Source organism: Thamnophis sirtalis, unplaced genomic scaffold (assembly GCF_051295495.1).
Source record: "Thamnophis sirtalis isolate CommonGarterSnake01/CBP01778 unplaced genomic scaffold, rThaSir2_p1.2 scaffold_1, whole genome shotgun sequence".
Taxonomy (NCBI): Eukaryota; Metazoa; Chordata; class Lepidosauria; order Squamata; family Natricidae; genus Thamnophis; species Thamnophis sirtalis.
This window is the reverse complement of record NW_028261381.1, coordinates 109,585,369-109,599,262: the sequence shown is the minus strand read 5'-3', so window position 1 is coordinate 109,599,262 and position 13,894 is coordinate 109,585,369. Positions and strand designations below refer to the sequence as shown.

General features: G+C 39.0%; 1 pseudogene; it reads left to right on the top strand.

The window, feature by feature from the left end:
- The first annotated feature begins 9,619 nt into the window (after positions 1-9,619).
- Positions 9,620-11,803, top strand: LOC148049656 (disintegrin and metalloproteinase domain-containing protein 20-like; annotated as a pseudogene).
- The last annotated feature ends 2,091 nt before the right edge of the window (positions 11,804-13,894 follow it).

Here is a 13,894-nt window from a genome sequence, read left to right as displayed (position 1 = left end):
TTTATTAACTCCATCAACACCGCTGGGACCAGTGACGTGCGGTGAGGTTTATGGCTGGTGTGGCACTGACGTCATCACCCAGATGCTGAGGAACAGAAACATTTTATATTTACAAAATATAACAAATACATTTCAGTACTTCAACAGCATACAGGTAGTCCTCAACTTACAACTGTTCATTTAGTGACTATTCAAAGTTACACCACTGAAAAAAGTGACTTAAGACCGTTTTTCACTTATGGCCATTGCAGCATCCCCATGGTCACATGATCAAAATTCAGATGCTTGGCAACTGGTTCATATTTTTGATGGTTGCAGTCTCCTGGAGTCATGTGATCACTTTGTCCAACCATCTTACATTTTGCAAACTTCTGACAGTAGATAAGCAAAGTCAATGGAGGAAGCCAGATTCACTTAACAACCGTGTTACTAATTTAACACTTGCAGTGATTCACTTAACAACTGCAATAAGAAAAGTCATAGAGTGGGGCAAAGTTCACTTAATTCACTTAACTGTCTTACTGTGCAAAATAAAATTTTAGGTTCAATTGTGGTCATAGGCTCAGGACTACCTGTCTCCTATTAAAAAATGACAAATGATCATCATGAAGGGAGGACTGTGACATCTTTGATCTTTTTGCAATTGCATAGAAAATGGCAAGAACTAATATTCTACTTCAGTTCTACTTGGAAATGAACAGCTATCAGTAATAAAGTTTAGCAGGGAATGGCATTCACTATTGAAAACATATCATCCCCTACAACCCTGGGTAGAAATTTTGGAATATATTTAAGGCAAGTTAAATATTAATAATTAATTTATATATGTTGCCTGCACTGGATGTTTGCATAATGGAATGGAGGAGGAGGAGGAGGAGGAGGAGGAGGAGGAGGAGGAGGAGGAGGAGGAGGAGGAGGAGGAGGAGGAGGAAGAGGAGAGATGAAAGGTAAGGGGGGAGGAGGAATTCCTACTCTTTCCCCCAGGGTATTCCTCAGCAGTGGCAGGTAACTGTAATTCACATCCAGGTCTGCTCAATCACCCTGCTTTGCACCACAGGTATTATTTAGCTAGGGGTGAGTAGAAAACAATGAAAAATAAACGTGTTCCTCCTGGAGCTTGTGGGGGGGAGCAGCCTTCCCCGTCTGTTACCAAAGGAACCTCAGGCGGTTAAAAGGGAATAAGCGTGGCCTTAGCTCAGCAGAAATGATTGGATTCTATTATTAGCCCATCTTGGATAATAAAGCACTATTGCCATCAACACTCTAGCAGCCGGGGGGGGGCAACTTCAAACAAAACACAGCAGCCCGAGAAAAGCAGCGAGGGGCGAGGAAGCTCGTCCATGGAGATCCACGTGCTGCTTTTGCCTTAGATTCCTCTCCTCCGGGCTTGCACCTTTCCTCCTTCCGCACATTTCCCGGCATGGAAGCACCAGATCTGAGCCAATCCACCATTTGCAGCTTGGCCCGGGCCACGGGGAAAGCTCGCTAGGGAAAAGTGCTTTTTTTCACACACGGCGGAGCTCAGGCGTTCTCTCCTCTCCCCTGACACCCCACTGACTAACCCCCCGATTTGTTGGAAGCTTTGGTAGGCTCGCATTCCCCCCTCCCCAATCTTCCTCCCTTTGCAATTGATGCAAGGTTAACTCAACAGAGAAGACTCAATCCAAATGGCAACTGGCATTGCATTTATTAAAGAAAAAAAAGGAAATCTGAAGGAAAAGAGGGAGCATGGGGTGGGAGTGGGGGCAATCAGAAACGGAGAGAGAGGAGGAGCTGCGCGTTGCTGCAGTACCGCAGCTTTTCTGGTTACTCCAGATTAGCCGCTGAATCTGGGTCACCTGGACGGTCTGAATCAGACCCAAGCCATCCCGAAGAGATGGTGGGAAGTAGGGGAAAGCCCTGTGAACCCAGAGACACCTGCAAAGTCTCTGGAGATCCAGGGGAAATCCTCTTTTGCCGGCATCAAGAGCCAGCCCCTAGGCTGCCGAAGCTGTTAACAGCTCCGCAAAGCAAGAGCAGGAGAGAGAATGAAGCATGCCGTTTTTGGTGAGACCTTTTATAAAGTTTTTTTTTTATTGTAAAGAGAACACCCTAAACTTGGAGAGTTAAGGAAAATAGAGTATAACCAGAGAACTATCGACAGGTTTGACCATGGTTAATTGAAAGTCCGGGGTTTTTTTTCCTTTTTATTACCAGAAGCCAGACTGGATTTTTGTTATAACTTGTTTCAACTTAATGTGGATTCGTTGCTGAAGCTTTTTTGACATCTGGCAGTGATATGATTGGAACTATTCTTTTTTTTTTATTATGCCTTACAGACTCTTTTCCTTTTTCCCTTTTGTTCTATTTCATTAGTCCCATGGTGTTTTTTTTCTTTTTGGGGTATTTCTTTTCAAAGGCAGAGTGCTAAGGGGCTAGGGATTGGATACAATCTAACACTGCCACCTAGTGGACTTTGAAACAATGTTACCAAACTTTACTATTGGAGTTGCTTAGAGAGAAACACTCTTATTCAAAGTTAAGACATGATAAGAGGCAAGAATCACAGTTGTTTACACAGGTATTTCTTGTGGATCTCTAGTGTCTGGAAACCTATTTTGGAAGATGAATGAAAATGCTTAAGGGAAATTTGGAGTGACCTTGGAAAGTTCTTCTAATCAAAAAGGGAAAAGAAAAAACTTTGAACTCTCTCCTTCATGTTTTTGCCTGACTATGTTTACATTACTCTGCCTGGGATGTGATGGGTTTTTTTAATTGCCTTTTTGCATTCTTTTTCTTATAGAAGCCCTGAAGTTTTGAAGTGTTGAATTTTTTTTTGCTTGTTCCCCTTTCTACCTTTTTGAAATATTTGAGATACTATATATTTTTTCTCCTCTTCTTTTATTCACCCTTATTTTTATAGGATTCCAAATTCCCTGCTTTTCTTTTTCCCCCCTCTTTCTTCTTTAAAAAAAAGGGGCTTTAAAATTTGGCACTGATTGGACAAGGTGGCCAAGATTTTTATTGTTTTTTGCCCATTCCTCTTTTATTCTCTACTACACTTTCTATATCTCTTCTATCTTAATCTTGACCTATCTGCTTTCTCTCCTCTTTCCTCTCTCCTCTTTCCTTTTTCTTTCTTTCCCCCTTCCTCTTTTATAGTTAATTATAATTAGACTGAGTCACAAAAAGAAAAAGAGAGAATAAATCAGGAAGATGAGTAGAAAGATAACACCAGTGGGCTCCACAACAACAACCCCAGCCTCTTCTCTGGCAGATGGGCAAAGATCAATACAAACAATGATCCAGCAGGAAAAAGATAAGGCTATATCACTAGAGACAATTATGCAAGCAATACAAAAATTACAAACAAGCACCTATGAAAAACTAGATACACTAGTGAAGAAGTCTGAAAATATGGAAAAGAGGATGGAGACAATGGATCAGCGAATTGGAAACATAGATAAAAAAATAGGTCAAACAGAGGGAAAGATTGCAACTATACAAAATTGGATTGTGAAACAAGAAGATAGAATGCAAAAAATTGCCGAAAGAGAGGAACAAAGAGAGAAGAGGGATGAAGAACTTGACAGAAGATTGAGTGAAATGGAAACAGAAAGCAGCGCAATAATAGGATGGGAGATGGAGTGCTCTGGGTATTTTTTAAGATTTTAAAATATAATAGAGGGAAAGGGAGAGAATCTGCCATAAATAATATCTGAAATTCTGATAGACATGTTAGAGATATCTAAAAAGAAGATGTTGAATTGTATAGATGAGACGTTTCGAGAAAATACAAGATATGCAACAAGAAACTCTCTTCCAAGGGAAGTCCATGTAAGATTTACTAAAAAAGCACTAAAACTACACATATTGGGGGAAAAAAGAGATAGAAAATTGGAATACAAAGGCAAGGAGATTGTAATTTTAAGGCAAATTCCAAGAAGAGTGAGAGAAAAAAGAAGAAAATACCAATTTTTGACCACAATTCCACTCAAAATAGGAGTTAACTATAGATGGCTGATACCGGAAGGTTTAATATTTTTATGGAAAGGACAAAGGTACAGAATTGATACAATTGAGAAATCAGAAGTTTTTAATACAGAACATCTGAGAGGAAAGGCCAAGAAGTCTGGAAAAGAAGAACTTCTGGTGCAATTGTTAGACATACCTATAACTGAAACCGAGAAGATGGAGGGTGCCGTAGGTGGGATTGACATTGCCGTAGGGGGTGTAGAGATTAGAGAACAACGGGAATCAAGAACAACTAGAGCTATAAACCCTAATTATAAAACATAATGATGGAAGGACAAAACTGCTTTCAATTAATGTAAATGGACTTAATTTGGTAATCAAAAGAAGGAAAATATTTCATAAATTAGAAAAGTTAAAAATAGACATAATTTGCTTACAAGAAGTACATATTCAACAAAGATATGATTATTTATTAGTACAACCAAAACTTGGAAAAACTTTTACTTCCTTGGCGGACTGTAAGAAAAGAGGTGTGACCTTTTATATTAAAGATAAAATCCCAGCAAAACAAAATTATACAGATGAAGATGGAAGAATCTTGATGGTGGAAATTATGGACAATGCAAGGAAAATACTCTTAATTGCAATCTATTCACCTAATGAAAAACAGGATGAGTTTTATAAAAAACTCCACAAGAAAATACTCGACTTAGATTATGCTGATATTTGTATGATGGGAGATTTTAATGGTATTATAAATCAGAACATGGATCATAAAACCCATAAAACAATAAAATCAAATAGAAAAACACTTCCAAAATCCTTCTTCAGGATGATGGATGAAATCAATCTAAAAGATATCTGGAGAGAAAGAAATCCTACCAAAAAAACAATATACTTTCTATTCAAATAGACACCTATCATTCTCTAGAATTGATATGATTTGGGCTTCAACAGATTTATTTCGCAGTATACAAGAAGTGGAAATTGAACCGAGTATTTGGGCAGACCACAATCCAATCACAATAAAATGGAGAGCGCAAAGAACAAGATCTAGATGGACGATACTGAAAGAGAACGACTTTTTAAAGGAAATGGAAAAAGATTTGACTTTCTTTTTCAAAGAAAATAAAAAAGAAGATACATCCTTGCAGAACCTTTGGGATACAATGAAGGCCTTTTCTAGAGGTCTGATAATAGACTATACAAGAATGAGAAACTTAAAGAAAAGACAAACATCCAAAAATCTAGAAAAAGACTAGAATTTTGGAAAAAGAACTACAGAAATCTCCACAAAAGAAAGAGACTAAAATAAAAATGGATACAATTAAACATAAAATGAATTTACTGGAAAAGGAGGAACTGGCACAAAAAATTAGAGGTGCTAAACAGAATTATTTTGAAAATGCAAATAAACCAGGCAGATGGTTGGCATATAAACTGAGAAAGGAGAGAGAGGCTAAGAAAATATAACAACTAAAAGACGAACAAGGACAAACCCACTATGGAAATGTGGAAAAGAAGATTACAAGATTATTACTCCAAGTTGTATGAACAAGAGAATATAAAAAAGGAAGAAGTTAAACAATATTTACAAAATGTTAATCTTCTCTTAATACCCAACAATATTAGAACTATATTAGAAGGTACAATAACAATGATGGAGTTAGCTGAAGCTCTTAAAAGACAGAAGAATGGGAAGGCCCCCGGTCCGGATGGCTTACCTGTGGAATTTTACAAAACACTAGAGGAATCTTTGTCTCTTCCCCTGTTAGAAGTTATGAATGAAGTAATGATTTAAAGTAAAATACCTAACTCTTGGCTAGAAGCACACATTACATTGATACCCAAAGAGGAGGCAGACCATACGCAAATTAAGAACTACAGACCAATTTCCTTGTTAGATTATAAGTTATTTGCATCTATACCAGCAGAGAGACTGAAAAAATATTTAAATGGATTTATCCACTCAGATCAAAGTGGTGTTTTTTTTTTTTTAACCAAAGAGACAAATTGGAGATAATATAAGAATAATTTTGGACACTTTGGAATACTATGAAGCTCACCCCAAAAAGCAAATGGCCTTGATGTTTCTTGATGTGCAGAAAGCTTTTGATAATGTGAAGTGGCTATTTATGATACAACAAATGGAACAAATGAACTTTGGTAAGAATTTTATTCAAGCTATACAAACAGTATATCACAAACAAACAGCTAAGATAATGATAAACTGGGAATTGACAGATCCTATTGAAATAAAGATAGGTACGAGACAAGGCTGCCCATTATCACTGCTACATTTTGTCTTAACATTAGAAGTTTTAAACAGAAGGATCAGAGAAGAGGAAGAAATAAAGGGAATGACTATTAAAAAAGAAGAATATAAGTTGCAAGCGTTTGCAGATGATTTAGTTTTCATTCTCGAGGAGCCACTTGAATCCACATCTAAATTGATAGAAAGAATTGACGAGTATGAAAAAGTAGCAGGCTTGAAAATAAATAAAGACAAAACAAAGATTTTGACGAAGAACATATCATCAAAACAAAAAGAATTGGCAGAAATCTTGGAGATGCAAGTTACGAACAAGATCAAATATTTGGGGATCTTTTTAACAGCTACATGAAGTACCCTCAAAGAGGATAACTATTTTAGATTGAAGCAACAAATTGCAACAGACTTGGTGAAATGGGAAAATCTTCAACTGTCAATGATTGGGAGAATCTCTACAATTAAAATGAACATTCTACCTAGAATCCTATACTTGTTCCAGGCAATCCCAATTAGGTTGGGGAAAGATTATTTTGAAGACTTAAATAAAATGGTGTTGAAATTCATATGGCGGGGGGAAAAGCAAAAATAAAACGCAAAGTGCTGCAAGATGCTAAATCAAGAGGAGGGTTCAGATTACCTGACTGGGAGCTATATGATCAGGCAGCTAGTCTGATGTGGATCAAGGAATGGATAATGTTAAGAAATGGTAGGCTTTTGAACCTAGAGTGTCACGACTTGCTGTTAGGATGGCACGCTTTTTTATGGTATAAGGGAATTAAAGCACATGGTTATTTTAGAAGGCATTATATAAGAGAGGCTTTGTTATTATACTGGGAGAAGGTTAAGAGGTTACACTACTTAAAAATTCCAGTCTGGATATCAACCATTGAAGCTTTTTCATATTCAATAATATACAAAAAGGAACAAACAGTTAGATATGCTGAATTATTAAATACAGTGGGTGAACTCAAATCCATACAAGATTTGAAACAGGAAGGTATTGAAGTTAATTGGTATTCATATGTGCAAATACATTCTAGATACAATGAAGATAAAAAAGGAGAGTTTTTATGATAAAATGACTGAATTAGATAAAATCTTAATAGGTAGTGATGAAAAAGTAATTAAAAAACTCTATGGCTACTTATTAGAGGTGAAACTTCAGGAAGAATAAGTCAAAGAAACTATGTTAGCCTGCGGGGAAAACTTTGGGCATGAGATTAATTTAGAGAAATGGCAAACACTGTGGACTCAAAACTATAAAATGTAAACGTCAAACGCATATAAAGAGAATTTGTATAAGATGTTTTACAGGTGGCACCTATCCCCAACGAGAATTGCAAGAATGTCCAAGAATAAATCCGAAAAATGCTGGAAATGACATCAGACGCCGGGCACATACTACCACATATGGTGGACTTGTACTGAAGCTAAAAGATATTGGACTAAGATCCACATGTGGTTGGAGAAAATGATACATAAACACATTGACTTAAAACCAGAACTCTTCTTATTGGGAATAATACCAGAAACATACAAGAAGGACTTGACATATCTGATTATAAATGTTTTAACGGCTGCTAGAATTGTATTTGCCAAAAATTGGAAAAACGAGAAAGTACCAACACAGGAGGAAACTATTCGGAAAATAATGGAATGTGCTGAAATGAGTAAGCTTACATTTGAAATTAGAGAATGAGAGGACGAGCAATTTTACAAAATATGGGACCTGTTTTACCAATGGTTAGATAAAAAAACCTGGGAATGAAACTGTTTACTTATGTAGGAACAGAAAGTTATAGTTATTGCTATGAAAGTTTTTTCTTGTTATGATATAAAGCACTATTCACACGCTATATTAAGGACAATAATGATCCCAATGCATAAGAGTGGGATGAGATGAACATATTGGTATAATTGTATGTAGTGACTATTTTATATTAGAAAGATCTTTGTATATTAAATGGATCAATGATGATGTAATGAACAATTGATACATATATGAATTGAAATACTTAATTACTATATGGATTAATAATTAATAATGGAAACTATTGTTGGAGCTCTGGATGATTGGTGACATTATGGTCAGTTGAAAATATAAATGTATATCATAAATTAATGGGAATTTTCTGTTTTAATCTCTGCTTTTTCTCTTTAGAAAAAGGAGATACTATAATACTTTAAAGGCTTATTGTTACTTGATAGATAATTATGAATTCAAGGAAATAAGGATTGTTACAAACGAAAGAATATTAATGGTAATTTGAACACACAATGCTCTACGACAGTGAAATATTTAGTTACATTTAATGGATAATCGGTGATGTTATTTTTAATCTTAAGAATTGATGCACAAAAACCTGTAACCAAACAACATTCTTGATGAAATGAAGCTTCTCTTGTAGGAGGTTGTCGACGTCTTGCAGCTGGGGGGCTCTCCTCTTATGGAGAGCTGCTACCCATTCCTTTGCATCTCCCTCTAGCCGCTAGGTGATGTTATTCACCATGGCTCTCTGTGATGGGTAAAGGTATCCTTAGTGCTCTAAGTGGACTCTAGCAAGTCAAGAAATAGAGCCAGTTGATCTGAGTCCCCATAGAGTTTTCCCCCTGAATTGGGGTGATTTGTTCAGCACTACTCTTCCCACATCATTTTGGACCCCATATCCCTGTTCTTGGTGTGTTTGGCAGTTTCCCTCATCTCTAGTTCATAGAGAGGGATGGTTGCCCATCTTGGCTTCCCTGTTGTGTAGAGGAGCCACCAGAAGCAGTCTTGGGCTCATTCTCCCTGGTGGGTGGAGAAGGGGGACTGCATTCCAGTCTGCTTCTCCCTCTTCAAAGTTCTCAGCTGCAAACTCTCTCTTTTGGGGCTGTACAACAGCCCCTCATCATGAAAGGTGTTTCAGACAAATTTCTCACTCAGCTGTTCTAAGGATCCCATAATGGTTCCATCAGAGTTTTTGGGCATCTGGGCTGTTCCCAGTCCCTCCCCCATTCCAGACTTCCTAGTTTGCTCAGGGACTTTACCCAGCCACGGACGCAAGGGTAGGGAGCTCAACCTCAGCTACTATCTTTTCTATTCTATATTCAATTCTTCAAACTCCGCCTACATTCTAAAACCTATTGCCTGTTTCTGTTGCTATGTACAGAATCCTCATTTTCAAATGTTTAAGTCTGTCTCAACATTTCTCTCACACACAAACAAGTTTTATTCTTCTATTCCCATCCCTATTGAGATTCCTTTCTTAGGGTCAGTTTGTACCCTCATTCAATCCCAACATCTCTCTCTCTCACACACACACACAGAGACAAATACCCTGAATTCCCATGTGCCCATCCATATTGGGATTCGTTTCCTAGGATAGGGTCAGTTTCTACCCTTGTTTTGTGAAAATGAATACTTATCTGTCATGGTTGAGTGTGATATTGTTTAAGACCATCCAAAATGCAGCTTCTAGACAGGCACCTCCTCAGGGCTTCAGATATGCCTCTTACGACGTGATCATCCCAAGGAAGCTGTCTCCCAAGTATGGGCAAGAAGAACCCCAGGATGTGAGCTACCTCCTGCCCATTGAAGGAAATCCCCAAGTGGTATTCCTCAGGCAAAGAAGGAACTTCATCCCTAAGGTCTTTCCTGTCTTCACCTATGATACAGCAGGAGATCTCCAGGTGGATCATCCTTTTATCAAGGATGATTGTTTCTACCATGGATTTATTCAGAGAAAGTTCCCTTCTCGAGTCACCCTCAGTACATGTTCAGAAGGCCTGAGAGGTCTCTTGCAAATGGAAAATAAGACCTATGAAATTGAACCAGTTCAGAAATCTTCTACCTTTCAACACGTGGTGTTTCGGTTAGAAGTAGAGGAAGGAGTTTCCCGAATGACTTGTGGAGTAGGAGAAGAACAACAGAGCCATCAAGAGGACATAATTCCTAAAACAGAGAATCTTGGAAACAAAGAAGTTTTTGGAAAATCCTGGTGGCCACATACAAGATATGTTAAGGTAGCAATTGTGATTGATCATGAACGATATTTGCAGTTTAACAGCAATGAATCTTTTATTACAATGCGAGTTCTGGATATTATCCACACTGCAAATTCATTTTATGATGCACTTTCTGTTCATCTGTCAATAGTAGGCTTAGTGATATGGTCACAAAGCAACCCCATACAGATTACCACTTCATCAGATGACACTCTTAAATTGTTTAATACTTGGAGAAAAGACCACCTGCTTAAAATTTTAAAAAATGATGTTGGTCACTTATTTGCATATAGCCATTTTGGGGTAGTACTGGGACTTGCTTATGTTGGGACTATATGTAGCAGTCACTGGGCAAGTGGTATAGAATCGTATAGAACTTCCAGTTTGTTTCTTATTTCTGAACTGTTTGCCCATGAACTGGGACACAATCTCGGAATGAAACATGATGAACAATTTTGTCATTGTGGAAAGCCTGTTTGCATTATGGCACCCTATGCAGCAGAGACTGATAAATTTAGTAACTGCAGTTATAAAGATTATTTCCACTATAGAAACACTGGATGTTTATTTGTCCCACCGGACACTAGCACAACATTTAAGTTTGAATCTTGTGGTAACAAAAGAGTGGAAAAGGGAGAGCAGTGTGACTGTGGGTCAGAAACACAATGCAAGTCAGATCCCTGCTGCCAAGCTAATTGTATGTTGCGCCCTGCGGCTGTTTGTGCCTTTGGACTGTGCTGTGCTAACTGTCAGTATCGTCAACGTGGAACTGTTTGCAGAGAGAAGATTAGCAGTTGTGATCTCCCTGAATATTGCAATGGGACTTCAGAGCGCTGCCCAGAAGATGTGCATGTGCAAGATGGTGCCGTGTGCAATGATGGCGTGTATTGTTATCATGGGAACTGCACGACTCATGATATGCAGTGCAAAATGATATTCGGTAGTGAAGCAACAGTCGCTTCTGAAATTTGCTTTAGACAAGTGAATAATAAAGGTGATCGCTTTGGCAACTGCGGCCTTGAACATGGAAAATACAAGAAATGCGATACTGGGGATATCCTCTGTGGCCGTATCCAGTGTAAAAGTGAAGAAATTCCTTCTTTGGAGGATCACACTACAATAATTCATACTTCCACTGGAGATAATCAGTGCTGGGGTACTGACTACCACACTGGGATGAAGGTAGATGATATTGGAGCCGTGAGAGATGGTACTCCTTGTGGCAATAACATGTTGTGCATTGAGGGTAGTTGTGTCCCTGTGTCCATTCTGAAATATGACTGTCATGTCACAATGTGCCACAATCGGGGAGTTTGTAACACTCTCAAACACTGTCACTGTAATGTTGGATGGGCCCCTCCAGACTGTAGATATAAAGGCTATGGAGGTAGCTTAGACAGTGGGCCACCTCCAGTACAGTCTGAAGATAATATGAAAATCTCAGCTGTAGTTGGAATAATCACTGCTTTTTGTTTCATAATTGTTTGTGCTTGCTTGGTTATCTGTTTCGGGGATGGACAAAGGAGCCAATCAGGATAATTTAAGGAAAGAATCCATGCTACAAAATCAAAAGATGAAGGAACATTAGTATAACTCCCCCTTGCTAAGACTCCACAATGAATCCAGAACCAGCAAAGGGATTAATAGTCCATTTGAAAAACAAAGAGATTTCAGATTTCAATATTTTAAAGGTGTTCCTGAGACACCTACCCTTTTGAAAAATCTGGCTTGTTTGAAGGGGAAGAAACCCTCCGATTTAGGCAAACTAAGTTTTGTGAGGATTAGTTGAGGAAATTTCAGATTAGCAATGAAAAACAAGGCTTGAAAATGAAGTCTCTAAACTTGCTGGCTATACCAACAGTACATTGGATGTCAAAGAAAGATCAAGATGAATTGTTGATGATAGAGAATATGGGCTGCCAACATAACACTGCACACCAGATCTTCTCTAACTGCATCCTACTAAATTATTGATGAAATTATTATGGATGTTCAGCATTGTGAAGCCACTCAGTGACTATTGGAGAAAGACATCTCCAACACGGTCCTCTGTGTTATTCAATTACAACTTTTCTCATCAGTTCTACTAAGATTAATCTGTTTTAAATAAAAAAGTTCTTTATGTTTTTATTCCATAGGAAATATTAGCTCTCAGTGCCATCAATGTACCCAGCTACCAATTCCTCATACAGCAAAAATCACACTTGGAACATATGAAAGAGAGGGGGAGAGAGGAGAGAGAGTGGGGGGAAAAGGAGAGGGAGAGAGAGCAAGAACACAACACATTCATATCTGGGATGAGTTTCAAATTTTTACCATCAGTTCGGTATGCATGGCTAGATGGGGGAGGGCATGTTACTGAATGGGCATGGCCAACTTGACATCACTCACGCACAATCAGTCACATGATCACCACCACCAAGCCACACCCACTGCAAGGGTGGCAAAAAGGGGGGGGCATGCCAGGCCGAAAAACTTGCAACATCCAGAGCTGCCAGTCTCCGGTAAGAACCTGCCCCACCTCATGGCCTGCCCCACCCCATCCCCTCCCTCACCTGCCAACCCCAAATTGCCCTCCACTGCAAGCATCTCTCAGGCATTGTGTGCAGGGAAAGACCTTGGACTGGAAAGCGAGGTCGTCCACCGCCTGCTTGCCCAGCGCTCGCTCAGAGACATCCTACTCAGCTACTCACCCTACCCAACAACCGCCCCCCCCCCAACCTGGGCATAGCCACTCACCAGATCTTTCTTCTGTTTCCAAACTAAGCCCCAGTTGGTTGGTTAAAGTGCGGGTTTGATCCTATTGCTCCATCACTGGAGGCTTTTAAAAGGGAGAACTTTTCGGCAGCCAGCTGGTAAAGAAAGCTCTCAGTCATGACCAGTGCTGCTGCTGCTGCTCCCACCAGATGGATGGACAAAGGGAATGGGCAGCTACGGCCTTGGTCTGGTACGAGCTGCGGGCCTGGTCTGGGGAGGTGGCGAGTGGCTCCCCCGGGTGGCTGCTGCAACAGCCTTGGGAGGAGTGCCTCTATTGCTACATCAGTGGCATCTGCCTGGATTACAAAGGGTTTATCTGACTGTTTTAGTACCAGTTCTGCAGAAAACAGTCTTTTTAGCTTTTTGAATGCCACTTGGCATTCCACTGTGCACTTTAAGGGCTGCCCTGGGTTGGTCGTTCTCATACACCTAATAAAGGTGGTGTTTTTTTTAAAAAAAATCTAGGTCTCAAAGGGGAAAGAAAACTCCTTTTTATGAATTCAGAATATTTGTGCAGCATTTTCCCACAACCCATCCCTCCTTAATTAGGTGAAAACTACTTCTGACAGTAATTTGTAAACCTTTCCAAATGAGAAATGCCAAAGTACTTAATCATTAATACATAGTTGTGCACCCTTTAAAAAGCCTTCATCAACTCATAGAGAGAAGACTCAAAATCTTCAAATGACTTATCTAGAAAGTTGTTCAAATCAGGTCCCAGGAGGAATAGAAATAACTCAATACAATACAATAGCAGAGTCTCCACATCTTTTTTACATCGTGGCGACCAAAACTGAATGTCGTATTCCAAGTGTGGTCTTACCAAGGCATTATAAAGTGGTATTAACACTTCACGTGATCTTGATGTTATCCCTCTGTTTATGCAGCCTAGAACTGTGTTGGGTTTTTTGGCAGCTGCTGCACACT